This window comes from Mustela nivalis, assembly GCF_964662115.1.
Source record: "Mustela nivalis genome assembly, chromosome: 1".
NCBI lineage: Eukaryota > Metazoa > Chordata > Mammalia > Carnivora > Mustelidae > Mustela > Mustela nivalis.
The window spans coordinates 147,204,608-147,231,980 of NC_139020.1; the positions used below are offsets into that span (position 1 = coordinate 147,204,608).

A 27,373-nucleotide genomic window follows, 5' to 3' on the forward strand; every position below is an offset into this window, starting at 1 on the left:
TGAGATTCCAACCTGATTCTTTAACTAAAACAATTATATTCTGTATGTACTGTTAGGCTCCTTCTATAGGCAGGAGAATTCTTGGTTATCCAAGAAACCCCAAGTCCCTCATCTCTTTTCATTTCTTGTTAATTCACACAAAAAGAAATTTATCAAACACCTTCTTTATGTTGAGGAAAGGGGACAGCTACAAGAATAACATCCATCCATCCATCTATCTATCTATCTATCATCATCATCCATCCATCCATCCTTCCATCCATCCATCCGTGTACCCAATTGCTGTCTTCAGCCTCAAGAAACTTACAGACCAATAAAGGAGAAAAGACATACTGAGAAAACTGTATCACATGCAGGCCCCTTTGGTAGAAGCTAAATTTGCTTCAACACCTGATTTCTTGGCCCTGTAAAGACTCACATCTTCTCAGCAATGAAGACCAATTCTAGAGTTCACTCTCTTGAGGCTCTTTACCGCCAGTTCCTGAATTCAGTGTGCTAACAACATTTCATTCTGTGCTAGTGGACATGTGGAACTAAGCCACTGCACCACAATCCAGAAGAAAAATTCACTCGGGCATTTTGTGAGTTTAGATAAGGCATCGCCAAGTGGAGAGTCACAGAGGAGCAGTGGCATTATCGGAGTGTGGCCGCCCCGGCCCCATCTCTCTGCCCCTCACACCTTCTCCACTCAGGGAAGCTCCAACGCTTCTCTTCCTCTTTTAGGGTGAGTTGTTCACCCAGTTAGTTTCTAACCCCAAAGCTATACAACCACATATACCACGGTGCTCAGAGGAAGAAAGAACTTTCTCTTTGCCACCAGGACTTTAAAGGCAGTTGATATTTTATCTTTAAATAAACTCTTTTATTGACAGACAATATCCCGGCAGAGTGTACACACGAGAAGCATACCATTTGATAAATGTGCACAAAGAAAACACACCTGCATAACCAGAGTCCAAACTAAGGAACAAAACAACATCTTAGAGCCCCTAAGACAGTTGGCAATTTAAATAGCAAATTTTTCTTCGTGTTACAAATGCAAGAGAGGAACATAGAAAGTGCCATGAAGGGGGAGCAATGCCCTACCAGAAGGAGAGGCTAGATACTTTGTTCTGGCAAGAAGGAGAAAAGCAGACTTCAGAACTGTACCCTGCAAGACAGGCAGTGTTGGGTTAAAAAGAGAAAGGGGCAGGTGTGCCAAGGGGCGGGGGGAACCCTTGAGCGAAAGAAAGAGCCTGGAGGGCTTTAGCAATCACGAGAAGCCCTGTCTGGTCCCTGTCTGGAGATGGGGGAAGGTGGGGAGGGAGTGCTGGAGAACCTCAGGCTGGGACCGCTGGTGCACCCTGTGGAATGGCAGAGTAGGTGGCTGTTGTGGGATTTTAGATACATCTTTTAAAACTCTGTATTGCAACTGGGGGGAAAAAAAATCAGATGTCTTTAAGCAAAAAATAAATAAATAAAAAGCAACATATTGCCCCAGGCATTGCTTGATCTCTGGCTCAAATGATGGCTAAGAATAGGTTTTCTCCCTCCTGTTATTTTATCTTTATCCTTGAAATTGTTACCTTTTAGTTTGGGTTCCCCCAAAGTGGATCTCAAGGCAAGAATCTGACTATAATTTGGGACATGCAGGAAGTACCAGTCGGGGGTGGGGGGCATTGCGGAGGAGGGAGAGAAAGGAAGCAGCCAGGAAATCTCTATGCCCTGAGCTTGATCCCAGTGTGAAGCTCTGGGAAACCATGTAAGCGTAGGCATCCATGCTCCCTGCTCCAGGGATGATGCACTAGTGGCGAGCTGCGTCAGAAGTAATTCCCAGGCACTTCTGGCTGCGGTGCACTCAGGGAACACAGTCTTTGGGATTTTTGAGAAAACCCATAGACAGAGATGTAGTTGGGAGCGACTGGTACCCTCAAGTGTAAGGCCCCATGGATAATGGCGGGGCTCTTACAGCCCCGGCCTCGTCTCCATTCTTAGCAGGCTCTGCCTTCCCACTCACAAGTAACAGCCATTTCTTGGGGCTGGAAATGGAGAGATTTTTCTCCCCCAGTATGTGAGCAGAAGGCTTGATCTTGGCTTTCATTTCCTCTAACTTGGGCCACTTGAATCAATCCCTGAGGCTGGGGGAGGTGATATCTTACAAGAGAATCCCCATACCATTAGTTGATATGGAGGGAGGAGGGAGGAGAAGCAAGTTCACACTCAAATGAGGAGTCGGGTGGAGGTGTGATGGAGGTGTCCTGCTGGCAACTAACTGCTGCATGGTCTGGAAGCCCAAGAGCTGGATTGAGAGCGTTTATTTGGGCGTCTGTCTTCATTTGGGTCTCTTCAAAGCAGATCCTGAGGAACCCTGGGTGCAGGTGGAGGAAAGGAGAACAATGTGAAGGGTGTTAGTGAGCATAGGCTCACTACGGGCATCTGGGACTTGGACCTGCTGGGTCTCGGAGAACCAGAGAAGAACATACTTCAGAAATCTCACTGGTGTGTGATGCCTCTGCTCACTAGCTCCCATCCTCATTGGCTGAGAGACTTTCTGAGGCATTTTACTCCTTAGTCCTTCCAACCTGACTGGTCTGTGGACACAACATGTGCTCGTGGCCAGAGGATGACCTCAGGCATCCATCAACAATGCGGACATCAGCTGGCAGCAGGAATCCTCCAGGGCCGGCTGGGGGGATGTGGCCGGGACATTATTAGCATGTGCTGCTGGGTCCTTTCTGTTCTTCTGCTGCCCCAGCTTTTTGTACCCATCCCTTTTCCAGTCTTTGAATTCCCCGCTCTGTTCCCAGGCAACCCCAGAGCCCCCATCTCCTGTAATCCCACTATCTGTACCTCCACACTGGCTCTGGATGTGAGCGTTTTAGATGAAAAATGTAGTTTTTTGATAAACTTCCACATTAAGAAGAACTAAGGAATAAAAGTTAGCAGGGGGAGTGTCAAATGTTAATCGGAAATTTTGCCTGGGAATGGAAATGGCAGTTATGTGGGCAGAAAGAAAATTATGTGACCTTGGCCTGTATCTATTAGTTTAATTTAATCAGTGATTCTCAAGTGGCCTGGAGAGGGCTTTAGGATTTCTGAGGAGCTTCTTTCTAACCAGACAGACTTCCTCCACTGAATCTGGCAGGTTCCCCTTGCAGAGGGTTGGGGGTTGAGATAGGACCTCCTCCCTGCCTTCCTGGTGAAGAATCCCTGTGGGAATCTGGGAAGTAACTGTTGGGCAAACATTGGAAGGCAGATGACGTGGAGGTAGAAGCAAGGCTGAGAACTGCTGGTTCAAAATATACCTCTGGATCCGCAGGTGCAGGAGAGTGGGAGGGGCTCGTGGAGAGAAGATATCGGTCTGAATTCAGAACTGACTAAACACTGAGTTTCTCTATACCTGTTTCACCATCTATGAAATGACAATGAAAATGCAAATTGCATGGGAGTGTTGTGGGAATTAACAGAGTTTCTGGCACAATGTTTTGATTGTAAACTTACTTACTACTTGTTTTGGATTCTGAATGGTCTTTAATTCAGAGCCAGCCAGTGAGATTATGGAATAGCAGTCCCCTGAGCCCCTCCCTTCTGCCCATATTACTGACCCTCCTGTTGAGCTCCTGGTCAGCATCTGCCCATGGAGCTTAGGCTCCTCCACTGTTGCCAAAGAGTCCTTAAAGTGGTGAGATCAGGGTTGGTTTCCCTCATCTCTTGCAGAACCACCTCCCTCTTTTATCTGGTAGGCTTAGGAGAGTAGGGGCACTCTGGAGGCTGGTTCAAATGTCCCAGAGGGCCACAGAAGAGTATGGATAAGGTCTGCTTGTGAGTCTTGGGACAAAAGGTGAATATTCAGGAAAGGCAGAAAGTAGAAGGTGATTACCTTCCCTGGACAGAGACAGGAGAAGTGAGACGCATGACACGATCACCTCCTCAGAGACACCTTTCTGACCCCCACTTCTCTTCCCTAGGTGAAACTGAAGGCATCCCCCTCTCCATTTGAGCTGTACGGGGTACACTTTCACCAAAGAACTGCCAGTCTCATCTATTACATGCATGTTTCTGCATGACTATTTCTTCCTTTCCTATGTGCCTTTAATTAGTATTTAAATCATTGTCCTAAATCAGTGGGAAGAGCATATGACTCTTGACCTCCGGGACGTGAACTGGAACCCCATACTGTGTATAGAGATTATGTAAATAAATCTTTTTAAAAATTCAACATAATATTTTTAAAATATTATAAACAAAGAAAATAGCATACGCACAGAGTAACACATAGAAGAAAATTTCATTTGTATTCCTAAAAAGACGCTGGTTGTTGTAGATTCTCCAAGAAGCCTGAGTGAGTTGACAATTTCTCCTAAACCCAAATACAAACATAAATGCTGTCAGAGTGAAAAGCCACTTGCTGCCATTTGGAGGGGGTGGAAGTGGGTGGAAATTCCCAGGAATTCCCTGGGTGACTCCTGCAGAGGCATTGCCTTAAGGAGACTGACCCCAAATATAGCAGGTGCAGCTGGCCCTAGGCTGGAAAAGTATTCCTCAGCTATTCTTCACCCCTAACCAGGAGGGGCTCTGCCCAGTGTCAGGCTTTCCTTTTTTGCCTCCTGGATTAGTGTGACATGCTCTGAGACTTTTTTTTCCCCTTCAGAGTTCCATGTGGCAAAATGAAAAGAAAAATTGCTGATCCCTCTTCCTTCCCCTACTTGCTTTACCCAATGATATCCAAGGAAACATTTTTGCTCTTTTTCTGTGCTTGTTCCATGCACATACTAAATACACTAGGAGCCCAAGCAGAAAGCTCTTGCAGCAAGAGCCTGTCCAATTAAAGTCCCACTAGTGCAGGGCCTCTGGGAATACCTGATGCATAAGAGCTCTGCCAATGAGACAAAGATAATGCAAAGTTAGTCCATCTAGTATATTTCACTGGTCACTTCTAATGCTGAAAGAATGGCACAACCGTATGCACAATCCCATCAGGAATAGGGTGAGAAATAAATGAAGAAATAATTACACAATGTTAGTTACATGTTAATATATTAATGTTTGTATATGGAGTGTATGTTCAGAATAGTTTGCAAATATTCCACATTCAAGGGTTTGCTGTGTGTAGTATACACTCATATTTGAATCTTTCTGTAATAGGATTTGCAGAAAAGTGGAGAAATGATTGGACCATTCAATAAAAGATATTAAAAAGAAATGATATACTTCTATACCATATGATACACAAATACACTAAAAGAGTATTAAGAAGTTAACAATAAAAGTATAAGGGTATTAGAATAAAACACAGGATAGTTCATTTAAAAAAAAAAGTTTGCATGTGGGCTTCCTAAGAAACAAACCCCCAAAAGCCATATAAGAGGAAAGTTAAGAAATTTTATGTGATAAAAATGAAAAACTTGTAAATAATAAAAAATACCATAGGCAAAGTTAGATGGAAAGTTATAGGCCAAAGAAATATTTGCAATATATTTAATACAAAGGGATTATTAGGTAGAATGGAGTGTGTGTGTGTGTGTGTGTGTGTGTGTGTGTGTGTGTGAGATTATGTGTTACAAATCAATAAGAAAAACTCTTAGGGGCGCCTGGGTGGCTCAGTGGTTAAGCCGCTGCCTTCGGCTCAGGTCATGATCTCAGGGTCCTGGGATCGAGTCCTGCATCGGGCTCTCTGCTCAGCAGGGAGCCTGCTTCCTCCTCTCTCTCTCTCTCTGCCTGCCTCTCTGCCTACTTGTGATTTCTCTCTGTCAAATAAATAAATAAAATCTTTAAAAAAAAAAACTCTTAGGGTGGAAAAATAGACAAGCGATATGAATGGACACTTTAGATGCAGATATACAAATGGTCAAATATATATGAAAATGCTCTAGACTGAAGTCATAATTAAACAATAAAGATGAGATACAATTTGACACACATAGATTTGAAAAAGTTTAAAAGATGGACCTATCAGTAGAGGTTCTTAGTTGCCAAGAGAATTCAAACCAGAGAGTTTAAGCAGGAAAGAAATTCCTGTGAGGGAAAGATATTCGCTAGAGATAAAATTGTAGGATGCAATGCTGGAACACACCAGATCACACTATGGGGGCCATTCTGGCTAAGATATCCCTGCTGCCCACACTTGATTCAGACTTTGCAACTTGCACAGGTGATGTTAGGCCCCAGATGCCACCAACTCTGCCTCTGAAACTCCTGTAGATCTAGACAGCTTCACAACCAACCTTGTCAAAAGAAGGATTTCATGTTCACCTATTTTTTTCACATTTCCCACTTCTGAACAGAAGACTTGAATGCCCATTTCTGATTGGTGGAATATATGTCACATACCAGCAGCTTAGATACAATGAGGCTGAGAAAGCAACACTTGATTTCTGTAATAGGACAAGGGACTCATTATTATATCTTCAAACACGGGAAGGATAATCCAAAGATGGTGTGGTTCTAAGTTTCCACTTTGAGAAACTAGAAAAAGTAGAGCAAAGTAAACCCAAGACAAGCAGAAGGAAAGAAAAAATAAAGATTAAAAACAGAAATCAGTGTAATTGAAAATAAAAAATAAAAGAAAATGTCAATGAAACTAAACTCTGGCTCTTTGAAAAGTTTAATAACACTGATAACCTTCTAACCAGACTGACCAAGATAAAGTTTGGAAGACATAAATTACAAATACCAGGAAAAGAAGAGGTGATATCACTATAGACTCTGCAAATATTCTAAGAACATAAGAGAATATTATGAATGACATTCTGCCCATAAATTTGATAACTTAGATGAAATAAACAAATTTTTTGAGAGACACAAACTAGCAAAGCTCACTCAAGAAGAAATAGATAACATAAATTATCCAACACTTTATTAAAAAATTGAATTAGTATTAGTTAAAGGCCTTCTAAAAAAGAGAACTCCCAGCCCGTATGTCTTCACTGGTGAATTCCACCAAACATTTAAAGAAGAAATAATATCAACTGTACACTAATCCTTAGAGAACATAGTAAAGGAAGGAATACTTCTCAACTTATTTTATGAGTCCTGTATTACCCTGAATAACAAACTAGACAAAGATTTAGTAAGAAAAGAGCATTATAGAACAATATCCCTCATGCTCATAGATATGAAAATCCTCAAAAAAATACAAGTAAAATAAACCCAGGAATATATAAAGCAATAATACACTATGTCTGACAAGGATCCATCCTTGGAATGTTAAGTTTGATTCAATATTTAAAAATCAATCACTGGGGCACGTAGGTGGCTCAGTGGGTTAAGCCTCTGCCTTCAGCTCAGGTCATGATCTCAGGGTCCTGGGATCAAGCCCCGCATTGGGCTCTCCACTCAGCAGGGAGCCTGCTTCCCCCTCTCTCTGCCTGCCTTTCTGTCTACTTGTGATCTCTGTCTGTCAAATAAATAAATAAAATCTTAAAAAAAATAAATAAAATTAAAAAATAAAAATCAATCACTGGGGGTGCCTGGGTGGCTCACTTGGTTAAGCATCTGCCTTCAGCTCAGGTCATGATCTTCAGATCAGGTTATGATCCTTGGAATGGAGACTCGCATTGGGCTTCCTGCTCAGTGGGGAGTCTGCTTCTCCCTCTCTCTCTCTCCCTTCCTCACCCCCCATTTGTGCTCTCTTTCTCTCTCAAATAAATGAATAAAATCTTTAAAAAAATCAATCACTGTAATTTACCATGTCAACAGGCTAAATAAGATTTACCATATGATAATCTCTATAGATGCAAGAAAAACATTTAACAAAATTCAATATTGATTCATAGGCAAGAGCTCTCAGCAAACTAGGAATTACCTCAACCTGATCAAAGACATCTGCACAAAAACCTCTTAGCTAATGTGTACTCACTAGTAAAGACTGAATATTTTCCCCTAAGTTTGGAACAAGACAAATATCTCTGCTCTCATCTCTCCCATTCACATTGTACTGGAGATCCTAGCCAGTGCAACAGTTCCTCTCTAACAGAAAGGAGAAATGATAAACCGTCTATACTGACAGATGGCATGATTGCATAGAATATCCAAAATAATCTACAAAGAACTACTAGAAATAGTAAGTGAGCTTAACATTATTGTAGAATACAAAGTTAATTAAAAAATCAATCTTATTTCCATATGCTAGCAATGAACAATTGAAATTTGAAATTTATAAAAGTATCATGCTGGAGTACCTCGGTAGCTCAGTTGGCTCAGGTCATTATCCCAGACTCCCAAGGATCGAGCCCCATGTTGTGCTTCCTGCTCAGCTGGGGAGTCAGCTTCTCCCTCTCTTTCTCCCTCTGCCCCTGCTTGCATACTCTCTCAAATAAATATATAAAATCTTTTTTTAAAAAGTATCATGCTAATAGCACCCAAAACCATGAAATGCTTAGGTACAAATTTTACAAAATATGTTCAGAATAGGTGTGCTGAAAAATACAAAACACTGGTGAAAGAAATAAAAGAAGACCCAAGTAAATAAAGTCATATCATGTTTGTGAATCAGAAGAGTTGTTATGGCTTAGATGTCAATTATCTCTAAGCTGACTTCTAGATTCAATGCAATTCCAACCAAAATCCCAGCAGGATTTTTTTTTTAAGACATTGGCAAACTGATTCTAAAATATATATAGAAAGGCAAAGGAACTAGAAAAACCAAACCAATTTTGGAAAAGAACAAGTTTGGAGAACTCACACTACTGGATTTCAAGACTTATTATAAAACTACAGTGATAAAGAGTGTGTTATTTGTAAAAGGTTAGACACAAAGATCAATGAAACAGAATAGAAAGTCTAGAAATAGATCCACATATATGCTTGTTTGGTTTTGACCACAATTACAAAGGCAATTTACTTGGATCCAAGGTAATCTTTGCATTCATATGCAAAGAAATAAGAAACAAAAAACCTTGGCCCAGTTTAAAATACACACAAGAATTGAACAGATGTTTTACAAAAGTAAATATATAGATAGCAAATATGCACATGAAAGGCATGGTATTATTAGTCATTAGGGAAATAAAAATTAAAATCATGAGATACCCCTACTCACCAATCAGAAGGAGAAAAAAAAAAAACAAAGAAAAAAGAGAAAGAAGAAACACCATTAATACCAAGTGCTAATGAGGATATGGAGAAACTGAACTCCCCTTCTGTGGCCTGGAGGAATGCAAAAATTATATAGTCAATTTGGAAGATAGTTTGGCAGTTTCTTATAAAATTAAATACCATGTTTACCTAAGTGAAATGAAAGCTATGTTGACCTCTACACAGATGTTTATTCACAATCATCAAAAACTAGAAAGAACACATATGTTCTTCACTGGTTGAATAAACTGCAGTACTTTCAACTCAGTAATAAAATGAAATGAATTGTTGATACCCAATAACATGGATGAAAGCCAAGTGCATTTAAAAAGCCAGACTCAAAAAGTTACATATTCCATGATTCCATGGCAACTTGGAAGAGGCAAAACTATAGACATAGGAAATATACTAATAGTTGTCAGCGGCTTGGCGTGGGGGAAGAGTTGAGTACAAAGGGGCATGTATGTATTGTTGGCATTGATGAAACTGTTTTTATCTTAATCCTGGTGGTAGTTACATGACTGTATGCCTGTGTTAAATTTCACAGAACTGTTTGATAAAGTTACATGTAGTAAATTTCACCCTCCCTCCAAAAAAGTTGAAGACCACAGCATAACCAAATTCACTGTAATAGGGAACATCAGTATCCCACAAAGCAGAGTAAAGGGAATTCAGAGGTGCTATTAGCCAGAGTATCAGTTAATGAGCACTTCTTGGACAGCAATTTAGCAATATATCTTAAAAACATGCACTACTTAAAACAGGCAGTTCTGCCTCTGAGAATGTATCCTACAGACATGCTTGGATAGAGTAAGGCCTATGGGAAATGCAGTTTACCTGGTATCTCCTCATCTTGAGACAACCAAGAAATGCCATCCCTGATGTGGGTACTTGGGGAGACAAGTGACCACCCCACTCATCTTCCCTGAGGTCATACTATTAGTGTACACCAGCCAGTCTTCCAGTTGCTCCAGGGCTTGTTGTGACTTGAAGACCCCTACCCCAGCAATCTTCAAATAATGACTTCTAGGAGCTAGTATACAAATACCCCTTTTCTCTCAGAGGTATCATTTCTACATTGATTCCCAGAATTCCTCATCAGGATTAACTTTCAATGATCAAACATAATGACTGGTTTAGTAACACATCTCTTACTTACTTCCTTTTCTTCCCTGCTTGGATTATGTCTCAAATAAGGGATTATGTCTGGGATTATGTCTCAAATAAGGCAATTCTGCTCAAATCCTTGTCTTGTGGTTTGCCTCAGGTGGAAACCAAACTAAGACAATGAGGTCATTCTGGAATAAAGGCAGTAGTGACATGGGTGGCTTCCTGATTGGCGAGTACCAATCAAAGGACCAGGCAACAAAAGGACAACTGCTCATGAGTCTATGTGGGACCCTTGCAGTTTGAAAGAGTAGGTGGTGTGCAGATTTTGATGAGGTGTAGGCTTGTGCCACTGAAATGTGAATTATTACTTGTGTTTGGGATCCCCGCTTTACTCACATTGCCATCGGTGGGACAGAGCCACATGCCTTATGAGAGTTTCTCACAGTCCCTGCTTTAAATTAGACTAGGACAGCTGAACTTGTGGGCTTACTGAAGAGGCACTTTTCCCAAGCACCGTCAGTCACTGCTCAGAGATTTAAATTTCACAAATGGAATCTGTGCCCTGTGAACTACTGCCATTTAAGTAGGATATTAATAATTTGTGCCCCTCCACTACCAAGAAGAGTTTTGAGAAATGACTGCTTATGTTGTAAATTTTAGAACATCCTGGGTCAATTCATCTTCTAAAGTTAACTGGTCAAAGCAGCTGCTGTTCACAACATCAAAGGTTAAGTTTTCATAATCCATAATAGACTGGCTCCAACGACAAGTTTCAAGCCTATCTGGTGATGCTTGATTCAGGTCTTTTTCTTTCACAAATAGCAATCATTGCTGAATCAGTTCAAGTTAAATAGACTCTTTATGAAGACCAGACTGTCTGAAAAGTGATTTAAGGTTGAGACAGTCCTTGAAGACATACTGATTCTCTGCAAGTGCACTGCATTCTTACCACTAACAAATATCAGAATGTCAGGCATAGTAGAGGTCAACTAGCTCATGTGGATCAAATGTCACCAAGCCACCTGCCATGCTGGTCCCATATTGCATTGGGCTATCTTCTCCAAGACACAGCTTACACGATCATCGATGAATGCCATTAACTGTGTTGCTTCCCAGCACAGACTGTGTTAATTGGCAGGTGCCTTTATAGGTATGGATGGGTGGAAAGTAATGAAACTTGTCTCAGCAATTCAGTTTATTCATAAGTTGTAGAAACTAATCTTCTGGAAATGACTTGTAAGAGAAAATGTTGTATTACTATAGAAGGTAATTTTTTGTGATACTCATCCAGGCATTGCTCATCCAATACTACTGCCAGGTAGTTTAGAATAGAGCCTAACATTTAGCATGACTGGTCAAAAAATTTCCATATAGTATTCTGCAAAACGTGTGCAAGGGAAGAATGGAAGAATTTCTTGGTATAAATTTATCTTGATAACAATTGATATATATTTAACCATCCTTGTAGAGAAAGGATGTAATTCTTGTTAAAACAGTAGTCTCAAGCAAATATTTAGAGTTAACAAAATTTGTCAGTGTGTATGAGGACTGTATTGCACAAGCCAAAACTTTCAGAAAAACTCAGTCCCTTAAAAAAGGTCATTCAGAGGCTGGGTCAACTGGGACAGAGGGAAGCAGATGGTTGCTCAATCCTACCAGCTCTCCTTTGAAAAACAACCTTTTGTTTTCCCTTAATTATAAGTTTCTTTGCTTATAAAAATCTGGATGTGATTTCATCCTTTTATGTCATCCAGGCTGGATACAGAGCAGGGTGAAAGTGGTGAGTACCCACTTGTAAAAATTTAGACAGGCTTGGGGTGGGATACAGGGATACCTCAGAAACATAAGCTTGTAGGAAACAGAGATATTCAGGGACATATGAGAAGAATGAAGGCTGAGGTAAAGGATAGGACTTTAGGGTAGAGGCTTCCAGGGTGACCAGATTTTGGCAGATGTTATTAGGAGAGTCCCAAACAGCAGAAGCAGTAGGTGGTCCTCTCAGTAGTGCTGAGCCCACTTGGAGATGAGTTCACTAATCAGATTAATGGACCCTGCTGAACCCGCATTGGGCCATCTCATTCCCCTCTGGAATGAGGATATGGTGGGCCTTCAGCAGCTTCAGGCCTCAGGTTAAGAAGACTGAAGATTAGCACCAGGCTTGTAGACAAGAGAAGATGGGAAGCTGGCCCAACACCATGGGTATGAGAGCAAGGTTGATTCAGGGAGCACTTTGGTGGCCTGAGGACTCATCATAGAAAGTATTGTGGCTCAGCAGGAGTCATTCCAACTCCACATATTGGGGCTGGGCTGCTGAGATGGAATTTGCTAAAAGGTATGTCACTGACTTGGTCTGCAACTTGAATGATTCAGGCTTTACATAAGAAGCCCAATTATGGCCCAGATGCACATAGGGATGTCTGGTGAAGCAAGGACAGCACAATATGCTAGCCCTCAGACTTGTCCCTGCCTTGCTCTGCTCCTGCGTGCAACCTCAGACACACCCACCTCTTTGTTTTTCCTTTACAAGTTCAACAACTTCCCGCTTCAGGGCCTTTCTACTTGCAATCCCCTCTGCTTGACTACTTTTCTTCCACACATCCTCTTGGCTCACTCATCTACTCTATTCTGGTTTCAGCTCAAATGAACTTAAGGAAGGTCTTTTTAGACCATTTTTACTAAAATTGCATGTTTCCTTTATCTAGCCTTTTACCTTGGATTTATTTTTTATAACACTTATAATTCCTTGATACTATATCTTCAATTTATGATATACTGTCTCCCCACTATAATAAAAACATTATGGAGATAGTACTAACTGTGCCGTCATATCTCCAATGTGTATAAACAGCTTCTGTACAGAGGAACTCAAGAGATATTTAATGAATGAATGAATGAATGAATGAGCTGTACGTGTGTCTACCATATGGAATGACTGTCAATAGTGCTCACCACCAGCCCACATGTAGCATGGTCAACACAGTTAATGAAGTGAGACTGCCTAAAATTGTCGGTGGTCCTAAGAAAGGACTGCAGGGCTCCAGCAACCTGGTTGCTGAAGTGTTGTGAAGAGAGGCTTTCAGCTCACAGTGAATCTTCCCACTGCCTGGTTCTCTCCCCAGTAGGTTCTCCCCATCTCTTGTGGACAGTGGCAGCCCTGACTGACACCAACACCTCCACAGGGGATGGAGACTGCCAGCTTCCGGGCAAGTCACAACCTTGGAAGCAACCTGGGAACAGGAAACAAATCCCTCTAATTTGTATTCTCAGCAAGATTCAAGATGACATGGCACTGATGAAAAGGGAGAAATTTGAAATCAGATAGATTGCTTTCTGATGAAAACATGAATTCCCTAATTTAGAAAACCATCCTGGACAGCATGAATAACATAGTGGATAAGGCAGAAAAGAGACTCATTGATTTTGAAGGATGGTTTGATAAATTATCTGATTAGTTCAGAAATGTAAAAAGATTTCCTATAAGTGTAAAAAGATTGAGATCATGAGCAAAAGATAAGAGTCATGAAAAATTGATTCAGGAGGTGTTATAAAAGCCATTTTCCAGAGCTGAAAAGACTAAAATCTTTAGATAAAAATTGGCTTACCAAGTATTGGAGAAATTAATAGAAAGAAAGAATACACACTTAGGAATGCCTTGGGAAAATTTTGTTTTAATTTAAGAATAAAGGGGAAAAATCTTACAAGCAACCATGGAGATAAAACGAACAAAATGATGGAATTCACAGCTCACCTTTTTCCTGAGACTCTAAAGATCAAAGGAAAAGGGGCAATATTATAGATGGCCATTGAACACATTTGAGGCAAGAAAAATAGAGAAGATCCAAACAAAGTTTCAGGGGGAATACAACAGTTCACGTCTCTTCTTCATTCTGCTTTCCCCCAAAATAGCCCAGTGATCTTAGAAACAAATCACAACAGAGAACCCAGTATGAGGAAAACACAATATGAAAGAAACAAGGTGAGCAGTAATAGAGTTTAAAGTGAAATTATTCTCTAAATAATGAATTTAAACTACAAAAATGACTTTGAATTTAAATTGTTAAATTTTTAATTTTGTAAGGAAACAATGCTAATATAAAAATAATCATGAAAAGAAAGATAATGACAGGGGCATCTGGGTGGCTCAGTGGGTTAAGCCTCTGCCTTCAGCTCAGGTCATGATCTCAGGGTTCTGTGATTGAGTCCCCTCTCTCTCTGCCTTCCTCTCTGTCTACTTGTGATCTCTCTCTCTGTCAAATAAATAAAATCTTAAAAAGAAAAAGAAAGAGATTGACAGTTAAACAATTAACTTGGGTTTAAAAACCAAGATTATACCAAAAAAACAAAAACCTTGGGAAGTTGGAGATAGATATGGGTGGGGAAAAAAAGAAAGTGTATTAGGTCACCCATTGTCTGTGGAAAGGGCCAGTAGGTCCTTTCTCATTCTTGACATTGATAAAAGAATACAGGATCAATTATTTTTTGAAATGTAAGGGTAACCATTAACCTAGGAAAAATAGAATTCATAATGTTCAAATCACTTGGGTAAACAAGAACAAACAAACAAGCCACTTGGCAAAAGATGGGAAATAAGAAAAATGCCTTACAAACAGTTTGCAGAAACTACAATGAAAGCAGTAAGACCACCTATGTCTATCGTGGAAACAAATCAAAACAAAGATCCCCAGATTGGATCTAAATGTGGATTATTCCTAAGAAACACATCTAAGACAATGACAGAGAAACTAAAATGAGTTAGTAAGTAAATAAATAAATAGACAAATAAATGAAGGTGCAAGAATACACCAGGGTATGACACACAAATAAAATCATCTGGTTAAAACACAAGGTAGGGGGATGCCTTGGTGGCTCAGTTGGTTAAGCATCTGTCTTCAGCTCATGTCATGATTTCAGGGTCCTGGGATCGAGTCCCACATTGGGCTCCTTGCTCAGCCAGTAGCCTGCTTCTCCCTTTGCCTGTTGCTCCACTTGCTTGTGCTCACGCTCTCTCTCTCCCTGTCTCTCTCTCTCTCTCTCATTTTCTGACAAATAAATAAAATCTCTAAAATATTTTAAAGGGAAGAAAGGCTTGTTCCTTTTATTTTTCCTAAAGATTTTATTTATTTATTTATTTTAGAGGAAAAGGGAGAGAGCACACAATGGCAAGCAGGTAGAGGGGCAGAAAGGGAGAGAGTCCTCAAGCAGACTCTGCACTGTACTTGGAGCCCAACATGGGACTCAGTCTCAGGACCCCGAGATTATGACCTGAGCCCAAACCAAGAGTTGGCCACTTAACTTACTAAGCCATGCAGGCACCTCACCCCATAGTTCATTTTAGCAAAAGCATCACATTTATGTGGAAGAAATGTATTGATGAGCCACTGTCGTGGCATTGGGAGCCCAAGGGCAAGTTTAGGTTCCAGAATGTGCTCACTAAACTCTTGTGTAGAACCCTGTAGAGGACTTACCTGTGATCCTCAGACACAGGTAGAGAGAGAAGGCAAGGAACCAGCAGGCTGCCAGTGGGCTGTGCTCTGCTCTGTTACCGTCTTCCTGTGCTCCAAGCAAGGTCAGTCCAGGTAGCCATAAGTCCTGTTGAATGCTGGGTGCCCATGGGCTCTTTCTAGAAATGGGTAAAGGAGCTTGTTTTTATGTCTGAATGGATGAATGGTGAGATACTTAAAGCAAACTCCAGCTGTGAGGGAGACTATTAGCAGGGCCCCAGCATTTGCAGCAACACTGAGAAGGTCTTTGTTGTTCTACAGGGGTACAGGTGTAGAGGTCTGACTCAGATTTCCTAACAGCGGACTTACACCAGTGAATGCACTACCATGGAGATTTGGGGAACCCAAACACCAGACTACAGCAGAAGTTGAGGACTAGAATGTAACAAACACAGGCACAAAGCTCAATCATGGCATTCATTCCCAGGGATGGCAGAGTAAAGAGCCACAGATGAAAAGTTTGGGTCCCTGGTAGCTGGGCTGCATACGGAGATCCCCATAAATGAGCGGCACTCAGGTTGGGCCTGTGCCCTCAGTTGAAGTAAGTGTGCAGCACCATGTCAGCGCTTGGCCCAGACCCCTTCAAATCCCTTTCTACCCCTTCTGGGTGCTCCTACCACTTCTATGTCTTCCCTGTGATTCCACTGCCTATAGCGAGAGCCTGCAGTGATTTCCTGAAGTTCCCTTCAGACTGGTAGAGCCCACCCAGTGCACTGGAAAGAAAGGCTAGGAGTTCCAGGGAACTTACTTCTCCATCATGGCCCATAGCCACTGGCTAACGGGTGCAAGAAGATTCAAGTCCATTCCCTTTCGGAGGTGTAACTGTACCTCAGAGCAAAACTTATACTCCAGAATTCCCCTCAGGATCAGGTTGAAAGTATCTTTCATGGGACCTTGCCTGAAATCTCCCTGTGTTTGTCTCCCGACCTTCTGGATATTGCATTGCCCCAACTCTCTTGTCAGATTCTCATCTCAGCATTTACTTCTGGGGAATCCAACTAAAACAGGTGTATCTGCCTCATGCAGATCTGGCTATTCCTACCAACCAACTTCCTCCCTTTGTTTTGGTTTCCTGGCAGAAAGCAACCTCATGACTAGTAGACCCTTTTACAGGGAATGAAAGAGTTGGCCCATGAACACCAGCATTAGGATGCCTCTCACCTTAGTACTTTGCCCTTGGAGGACCTGTTAAAGACTGTCCTCATCCATCTTTTTGAAAACCTATAAAGCTACTATTGAAATTTTTAGCTCTTGGAGTCTCTCTTCATTGACACCAGGTTTCTCTTCTTTGAGACAGACAATTCTTTGTTTTGGGGAACTGTGCTATGCATTATAGGATGTTTAGTAGTATCCCTGGTCCTCTACCCACTAGATGACAATAGCATCCCCCTCTCCCCTCAAGCTATAATAACAAAAAATGTCTCAGACATCACCAAATATTACATGGGAGAAAAACTGCCTCTGGATGAGAACTATCCATCTACAAGGGCCCCTGGGGCTGTTGCTGGTGCTACCATAACACTCTTTGGAATGAGAACCCACTTTCCCCTCCTCTTTTGAGGTCAAATTTATTAATGGTGTGAGGTAGGGGTTTTTGCTTTGAAAACACAAGAGACTTCAAAGGCCTAGTCTCTGAGAGAGCACACCAAGCTGGTGTGCTCTATCTCTGACTTCAGTAGCTTTCTCATATATCCTAGACAAGGTTCAAAACCTTTGTAACTGCTGCAGAAGGAGCATGCTCTGAATAGAGTCTCCACCATCATTTTCCATTTCTTTGGTAATAGGAAGAGTGATTTACCCTAGGTATTCCATATTGTTGAGGGCCTCCCATTAGGCTGGTGAAAATGGGCTTCTAAGTCTGTAGATAGATCCCCAAATGCACCCACTAGTTTTCTCCCTCAAGGAATGTAACTCCTCCTTGCTAAGGAAGCAGAATTAAGAACAGGATAGAACCTCTTTCATGAGCAAGATTTATAACATGACTGATAGAAAATGTGATCCAAGTCAGTGTAGCTATTTGTGATTTCCATTCCACATGAATCTGTTCAGAATGTTCTGTGTAGGGGTGCCTGAGTGGCTCAGTGGGTTAAGCCTCTGCCTTCAGCTCAGGTCATGATCTCAGGGTCCTGGGATCGAGCCCCATGTCAGGTTCTCCACTCCATGGGGAGCCTGCTTCCTCCCCGGCTCTGCCTACTTGTGATCTCTCTCTCTCTCTTCCTCTGTCAAATAAATAAATAAAATCTTAAAAAAAAAAAAAAGACTGTTCTATGTAATTCTCCTTGGCCATGAGGGGAATGTAAAAAGCACATGGAGTTTGCTGTTAATGGGCTTATTATAACTGTGTGACTTTGGAGAAGTTTCTTAACCTCTCTGAATCTCATTTTCTTTACCTAACAATGAGTACCTATTCATGAGCATGTTGGTGTTTTACTTTTTAATAAAATGAGATAAAATATGCAAGATCACCTGGTAAAATATGTATCACAGAACTGTCAATCAACAGATGGCAATTACTCTGTCTTTTATGATGCTGGCCAAGTTCCTTCATTGATCTGAGCTTTGATTTTTTTCGTTTATAAAGTGAGAATGATAATACAAATTTCACTGGGGTCCTATGGAGATAAGTAATAATTTAGATGAAAATCTTTTTAGAACTGTAGAGTTCTATAAAATATGATTATATCTACTACATAACCACTATGGATAACACTGGAGCTTATAACATGATGAGCACTGGCAGCTTGCCTGTAAGTTCTGGTGCCAGCAAAGGGTAGAGTTGTGCTCTTTGACCACCTCAGAGCACCTGCTTTTCTCACCTTAATACTAATGCAGGTATTTTCGAGTAAGTACTGGGCCTGAGTGAAGTTTCCAAAGTACCCCACCCTAAATCAAGGGGCCATCCTCTGGTTCAGAATCCTGAAGGGCTTAACTTTTCTGATGGGGAGAAAAGTCCTATAGTGTAAAATATCTTCCTTTGATACTCTGTAAGAGCTAACATTTTTAGAGTATTCATTCTGTGTCAGTCATTGTGTTTCACTAAAGATATTGTGTGAATTATCTTACATGATCTTCACATGATCCCCTAAAGTGAGCACTATTATCCTTAATTTATAGATGAGTTAATTGAGGCTCAGAGTAGTAGCTTAAGTGTGGGAGCTGGAATTCTAATCTAATAGTCTAACTCATACAACTGGCAGCCCTCTAATTTCAAATACTGGGAACACTGTCACTCTAGAGCTTAGATTAAGACTTCGTTGGTGGTGGGGTGGATACAGGGGGGACGACCTCTTTCCCTCAAAATAAAAAACAATATTCTATCAACCAGAGTTATCCCAAGTGAAACATGGCACCTTTAAGTATGAGGGCCCCCCTACTATTACAGATATTCAAGAATAGTCTGAACAAATAGCCATCAGAGATATAGAAGGGAGAATTCTATTTGGCTAGGTTTTTTTTTTTTTAAAGATTTAATTTATTTATTTGACAGAGAGAGATCACAAGTAGGCAGAGAGGCAGGCAGAGAGAGAGGAGGAAGCAGGCTCCCTGCTGAGCAGAGAGCCCGATGCGGGACTCGATCCCAGGACCGTGAGAGCATGACCTGGGCTGAAGGCAGCGGCTTAACCCACTGAGCCACCCAGGCACCCCTGGCTAGGGTTTTGATTATACAAGAATGTAAATGTGCCAGAAACATCAGGTTTGGGATTCTTGCAAAACACAAAATGTATGTGGCATACAGTCTGTATGGGAATGGTATCATAAGTAGGAAGTCAGGTTCTCTTTCAAAAAGAAAATGGGATTGAATATAAGGGATCATGGGTACAATCAAATCTAATACCAAAAGATCCAAGATGGATTAAAGTAGAAAAAATGGGAGCTAAAATGAGCATCCAGAAATTAAAAAGAGCTAGATAAGTCTGAGCAGGCAAGGAGCATTGCCAACCCTAGAGATCAATTTAGATATGTAGGTCTACGTTTACTCTCCAAGGGTGGGCAGGAGTCAGATCTTACTCTGTATGTTAGGCCATGAAATCTAAGCTTCATCTTGCAGGCAAAAAGGAGCCACAGATGGGCTGTAGTTAGGTGGTTTCATGTTGATAAAGTTGGAGGGTGATCAGAGAAGGTCTGATCCTCTGGTCAGACAGTGATGCTTATGATATTGGTCACAGGACTTCTACCCGACATCTCATTGGCCAGTCCGAGCTTGTCATCCAACATGCCACTGATCTGCTTCTGTCAAGTTCATCCATAGGTTTCATCCTGAAAAACTACAGGTAATTTTCTATTTTCATACTACTTTACTTCTCAGCAGCATTTTACACAGTAGCACTCTCCTAGGTTGGTTTCCATGATAGCATGCTCTCCAGGATGCTTTATTTTTATTCTACAATATTTAAAACCCACAAAAAGCATAGAAAGTTTACACACCCATACACCTACTACCAAAATCAAGTAGATGTTTACATACTGCAATTATTAATTCCAACTCTATTGCTTCTTGTATCTATATTTTTTCCTTCTGGATTCAATTTTCTTCATCCTAAAGTACATACTTCTTTCTGGTAGAATCCTCTCGATTATGGTCTAAATATGTTATTTTTGTCCCTTTCTTGAATGACATTTAGCTGACTGTAGATTTTAAATTAAGAGTGAATTTTCCCTTAATTATTTCTTTATATAATACCAATCCTCTATTACTGTTGAAGGTCTATTGTAGCAGTACACCCTCCTCATGGACACTGTTTTAGAAAACAAGCAGCAAGATGACAGACCTAAATCTAAAAACAACTAGTTATAATATAATTAAATGTAATGGCTTAAACCCTCCCATTAAAGGCAGTGACTTTGTTTGGATAAAAAGATGAAGATACAACTAAATTCAGCTTAAAATAAGTGCATTTTAAATATAAAGATACAAACAGGTTAAAAATAAAAGAAAGAAAAAATTATATCATGTTAACACTACCTCCCTATCTCCCCTCAGAAAAGATTGGAATGGCTATATTAAATGTTAGAAAAAATCAATTTCAGAACAAAGACTACTTCATAATGATAAAGGAGTCATTCATAAAGGTCATTCACAAACCTAAATGTTCATGAACCTTACAACAGAGCCTCAAATAGAATTTCAAGGATATAAATGATACAATTCACCATTATAGTTGGAGATCTTAATAACTAAATAATTGATAGAACAAACAAATAGAAAATTAGTAATATATAGGAGACTTGAACAACACTACCAATGAGCTTTACCTATTTGACACACTTATAGAACATTCCACTCAACAATGGAATACACTTTTTCAAGTACACACAGAAAATTTATAAGATGGACAATATTCTGGGGGCGCCCAGATGGCTCAGTGGGTTAAGCCTCTGTCTTCGGCTCAGGTCATGATCTCAGGGTCCTGGGATGGAGCCCTGCATTGGGCTCTGTGCTCAGCAGGGTGCCTGCTTTCCCCCACCTCTCTGCCTGCCTCTTGCCTACTTGTGATTTCTCTGTCTCTGGCAAATAAATAAAATTAAAAAAAAAAAAAAAGATGGACAATATTCTGGACCATAAAAGAAGTTTCATTAAATTTTAAGAGATTCAAAGCAGATGCAATATTTTTTGATCACATTAAAATTAAATTAGAAATCAATAACAGAAAGATATCTGGAAGATATCTTTGGAAACTAAGTAACACACATCTAAATAACCCATGGGTCAAAGAAGAAGCCAAAAGGGAAATTGGAAAGCATTTTAATTTAATGAAAATAAAAACAATAGCATACCAAAATTTGTGCAAGCCATTAAAGCCATACTTATAAATTTATACACTAAGTGCCTACGTTTGAAAAGAAGAAAGGTTTTAAATTATTGACTTAGCTTCCACATTAAGAAACTAGAAAAATGAGAGCAACTTGAGACCCAAAATAGGCAGAAGAAAAAATGGAGTGAAAAATCTATGAAGTAGAAAACACCAAAAAATGAAGAAGATCGATTAAACAATAATTAGTTTGAATTACCAATAGTAAGAATGAGGGAGCTGCCATCACTTCATGTTCTACAGTATTAAAACATAATAAATAAATATTATAATTCACTTTATGTTGAAAAGTTTGACAACTTAGATGAGATGAAAGGAACAAAGGATAAAACAACTAAAGCTTGCTCAGGAAGAAATACATATTAACAGCCCTAAATATATTTTAAAAATTAAGTTTATACTTGAAAACATTTCCCTAAAGGAAACTCCTAACCCAGAAGAATTCACTGGGAATTCTATCCCACATATAAGAACAGAATATTACCAATTCTATACAAACTCTTTCAGAAAATTGCAGAGAATGGAATACTTTGCAACTGACTCTACAAAGCCAGCCTTACTCTAAAGCCAAATGAGACAAAAACTTTCAAGAAAATTACAGACCAATATCCCTCATGAACATAGCAGCAAAAACCCTCAAAAGAATACTAACAAGATGAATCTAGCAACATATAAAAAAGATCATCCATCACAAACAAAAGATGTTTCTCCCACTTGTTTTGTCACTCAACACTGTTACTCAACATTTGAAAACCTTAAGGCTACTCCTACACCATACGTACCCTTGAACTTTATTTGTGAAAACCCATCAAGTCTTTCTATGACTTATTACCACCTTTCCTCTTCTTTCTTTGCAGTACTGTTCGGTTATTAGACTTGGACCCTTGGTGTTTGCTGAGGAATCTATCTTGTGTACACCCTTTGGTTTTTTCCAATTCTGGATATCTAAATTCAGAGCCCAAGACCAGTCCCAAATTCAGCCAGCCAGAGTCTCATACATGTCCAGCCTATTTACAGACAAGAAGAAGACCACCTTAATTTACAAATGCAGGGCTTTGATAAAGAATATATATAAAACACCTAACACATGGAAGACACCCAAGGAACACCACTTTCCTTTTTCTCTTCTAGGGGAAAGGTCTGGATGAAATCTGAGTGAGGCGAGCTGCCTATTATGTTAGGCTTCCAGCTCTATGTTGCAAATCCAGATGTGGGAAGCCCATTGCTCTTCTTAAACATCCAGCTTGCTGGATAAAGTTGCAAAGTGCTGTTTGGGCTGTGCAGGAAGATGAGGACTATTTTTGGTGGAGAGTAATTTAATCTCATTACCACCAGCAGTCCATTTAGGGCTGATGGTTCTGCCATAGATTTCAGACCCTATCAACAAGATAAGGTGCATCATTTCCGGGAGATGTATGATTGCCACTGCAAAATTATTTTTAGGAAGCTGTCTTTTTATTTTGTCCAGAACATTCACCTGAAAATAGCTCTGAACATTGTGGAGGCTGCACCTTGCAGAGTACTGAACTAAAAGTTCAAGCCTAAAGATTTATGGAGAAGATTTTACCTCTAATTCCAGATTTTGTAATGATACAAAACATGTTGATAATAAATAGCAGCCATAAGAGGCTTGAGAATATGGTACAAATTCAATCCACTCCCTGCCTTTTATCCAGAAAGAATCTAAGTATCCTGTTCCTTGAGGCAGCGGCCATTTCTTCCCCTCTCTGCTAATAGTGGACTTTCAATTGTATTCCACTCACAGGTTGCTTTCCTTTTCTTCCTTGCTGACAGAATCCTCATTTTGTTCAGGCAGCAAATCATGAAAGCCAGTCTTGGCAATCCCAGTCCTTTTTGCCAGGAAGCCAGCATGGGAGCCAGGGTTGGCAAAGGAGATGGAAGGAGATGCTTCTAGAGACTTCTGCAAGAATACAGAAGAAGAGCAGTACATGAAGAAACCCTACCCTGCCACTTCCTTAGTCTTAATTTTGGAGCAGGATGGGGATTTGATGTTTGAGGGTGCAGCAGCTATCTTGACACCAAACCACAGCCTGGGGAAATGTGAGGCAGAGGGGAAGCATGGGTACTAGGCTTGGACTACCTTCCTTTGGATTTTTGATGGTTAAATAATAAAAGTCCTGGTGGCCTAAACCACTGCAGCCTGGGCTTTTACTATTTGTAGCTAAAACAATTCTGAGATGAACACCTACTGATTTTCCAATATGTGTTCTCTCCATCTTCCTTAGTATGTAAAACAACACCCCTCCCCCATCACTATCACCATTTTCTTCTGGGAATATGGTCACCTGAATTAATGCCCCATTTCCCAGTCTCCATTTTAACTAAGTATGCCCATGTGACCAATGAGATTTTAGCAGATTGTGTCAGATGAGAGCCATTGGAAAGCATCCTTAAAAAGAATTGGTTCATAGTATTCCATTGTGTATATATACCACATCTTCTTTATCCACTCATCTGTTGATGGAACTAGAGCGTATCATGCTTAGCGAAATAAGTCAAGTAGAAAAAGACAACTATCATATGATCTCCCTGATATGAGGAAGTGGTGATGCAACATGGGGGCTTAAGTGGGTAGGAGAAGAATCAATGAAACAAGATGGGATTGGGAGGGAGACAAACCATAAGTGACAATCTCATAAAACAAACTGAGGGTTGCTGGGGGGAGGGGGGTTGGGAGAAGGGGGGTGGGGTTATGGACATTGGGGAGGGTATGTGCTTTGGTGAGTGCTGTGAAGTGTGTAAACCTGGCGATTCACAGACCTGTACCCCTGGGGATAAAAATATATGTTTATAAAAAATAAAAAATTAAAAAAAAAAGAAAAAAAGAAAAAAAAAGAATTGGTTTATATATTTTGCTCCTTTTGCTTCATCCCCATCTTCATGTAGGCACTTGGAATGAGAATGTGATGGTTGGAGCTTTAGCCAGCATCTTGATCTGTGAAGATGAAAGCCTTATCCTAGGGACAAAAAGTGGCAAGGTGAAAGAACCTGTGTCTTTGAGGTGTTTGCAGGCAAGAACAGCCCTAGATTTGCCCACCTCCAGACTTTTGTACAAGAGACAAGTCAGTCTCTATCTCGTTTAAGCCATTTTTATTTAAGTTCTCTGTTCATGCAACTGAATTTAATCCCAGGTGATAAACTAAATGGGCAGCTGCTGGGAATACCCCAGAGCCATTGCACTTCATACCCCAGAGTCTACAGCAGCCCTCTAGTTTCTAGAAGAGAAAGAAGGAATTAACAGTGAATGGCAATTACTGAACTCTTATATTGTAGCACAAAAGTAGCCATAGATAATATGTTAAACAAATGGGTATGGCTGTGTCTCAATAAAACTTTATTTACAGAAACAGTTAAGTTGGTTAGATTGGGCCTATGGCCAGCTATTTTAGATGCCAACCATTGTGTTAGATACTCATTTGTTAAGCATCTACAATGTGCCTGACATTTGTCCAGATGTTTCAGAACACTGCCCATAATTATTTTGATCAGATTCTGAAAGTCTCATGCATGGGGACACTGACCACTAGAGATAGTAGCCACATAGCCACACTCACAGTCAGTAACAGTGCTAATAACAGTGCTGGGATGTGAACCCAGAGCTGGTTTCTAAAATTCATGCCCACTTGAATATATTACTCTCATATTCTTTTCCATGAATGAAATTTCTCTTCTAGTAACTGTGTGCACTGTACCTGTGAGACTGCTAGTGGGCACACCTGACCACATTTCAGATGCTCCCCAAGGACCAGAACAGTGGGACACACCAGCAAAGCTCATGGAAGGAGGCGCAAACATAAACATTGTCTCATTTAACACATTTCCTGCAGACAGAACAGTCAGCTTCAAGTTATGGGTGGGAGAGGAAGGGACAGACAATAGAAGGAAAAAAAGAGAGGCACGAGGCTCTGAGGAATTCCACAGCAGAATAGACTAATTATAGTGCCTCCTCCTGAGAACCCAGTAGGCAGGAAGTTGGAAATTCTAAACCTACCAACAGGGACCTACCATGTGCTGACCCCTATATTAAGGGCTTTCCTTCTGTGGTCTTATTGAATCCCCCAAAAAAGCCCCATGAAGTTGATACCAGGAACCTCCTTAATGGTACCAGAGGCTCAAAGAGTTCTTGGTAGTACCAGAGGCTTAGAGAATTGAGTACATGGCACAAGGCCACCCAGCTTGTGGACAAAGCTCTGAATTAAGGGGGCATCGGTCTCAGTCCTAAGCCCATCCTGTCCCCAGCCCCATGGCTTTCCAGAGCCACTCTTGCAATGGAAGAGCAATAGGGGCTGCTCTGGGAGTGTCTTGTCCCTTTGGCCATACCACTCTGATCAGAGTGTGGGCAAGTCAAGTGGCCTGTTCTCTCTGCTCCTTTTTCTTTGGGTAGAGCAGCGAAATATGCAGAAATGGAGAGAGCAGTGGCTTCTGTGGGAAGGAGCATAAGGTTTAAAACCATGTGTCTAATCAACACACCATCCTTGGGCTCTCCTTCTTGTACTAACTGACTGCAAATCTTGATAGAGTCTGGCTGCCTGCAGACCCCAGAATACCTTCATGATGCCTACCACAGTGGGATGGACCTGGGAGCAAACCCAACCACCTCTGTTCTACAGAAGTCTTGGTGAGCAGGGACAGTCCAATACGGCTAGCACCAGAGCCCTGAGGTAGGACAACTTTCTTCTTAGAAGGGCCCTAAGGGATGGGGAGCATTGTCCATGAGGACTAAGGGCTGGAAAGGCAAGGGCAGAATTGGGTGAATGTAAGGGTAGTGTGCCCAGTGTGGCACACATGGATCTTTGTGCCATTTCGGCCCCATCCCCACCCCTCCCTTCTCCATCCTTGACCTTACCTCCTGTAGCCTCCTAACTCTGCAAGAGCTCTCATCTTCTTGATTTTCTTTTTCTAGTTACAGCCTTGCATGTTCAAAGGCCCTTGAGCACTGCTCAACTCCCTCAAAGTTTCTAACTTCATCTAAACATTCACCTTAAATGTTAACTCTCTTTCTTCCAGATGTTAAACAGAGCTATCAGAACCAGGATGTCTTTGGGGATGCAGCAGCTGTTTCTTCAAGGTGCACATTATTTGTGATGGTCACTCATGTACTGTGACTGTGGGGTAAACACCTTTGGTCAGGAGACAGAGGTAGGACCGGGGAGGTTGGAAGTAACCAAGCTGGTGGGAGTTTGACACGGTGTCTTAGAAACAGTTTGGTTTAAGCCCAGACAACCTGAGTTCAGTGCTGGGATCTGACTGCTTTGAAGTAGGGCATGTCACTCAACCTCGGTGTGCCTCAGTTTCTGCATCTGTAAAGAGTGATAATAATTTCAGGATTGTCATTAGATTATAGGGAATATGGGGAAGGTGCTTTGCACACTGTAAATAGAATTACAAATGTAGTATGTGATTTCCTGTGCACAACACTTAGCAATTTGGGTAATTAGAGTCCTATGTTTCTGTAGCAGTCAATGCTTTTGATGATGAACAGACCAAGGACTAGATTAGACAAGCCCAGGCAGCTGCTAGAGGCTGTGAGGGGCACAGGGTTGTAGCAGCTTCTGTTCAAAGACGTCTCATTTTTCTAGGCTTTTGTGTTTTCAAGGAGAAGCGGTCAACTTTTTTTTTTTCTTTAAATTTCTCTCGATTCACCTAGGGATGCTAATTGGTGTATATTCTGTGTAATGGGAAAATATTAAGATTGTCAAGATGGCAGTAGGGAGAGAGGATGCAGAGAAAAAAGGAGGGAAAACTCACAGTTTATGGAAGTATGAGTACCCACGTCTTGGGTTGTTTTTTTGGTTTTAAACCTAATGAGCAAATAAGAGCCCACTTGAAGTCGTCCTCACCCCAGGATCTTTATGACCTGCTCTTGACTCAAACTGA

At 40.9% G+C, this 27,373-nt stretch overlaps 1 long non-coding RNA gene across 3 annotated transcripts in view; it reads right to left on the reverse strand.

Annotated features, from left to right (window-relative positions):
- Window positions 1-27,373, reverse strand: part of LOC309861987 — a 112,657-nt gene that overhangs the window by 51,925 nt on the left and 33,359 nt on the right. For 2 of the 3 annotated variants that reach the window (XR_014310269.1, XR_014310271.1), the window contains exon 3: window positions 15,630-15,784. This is a non-coding gene — a long non-coding RNA (uncharacterized lncRNA). Of the gene's footprint in view, window positions 1-15,629; window positions 15,785-26,476; window positions 26,797-27,373 lie in introns of all 3 variants that reach the window. The other variant, XR_014310270.1, reaches the window with a different exon arrangement.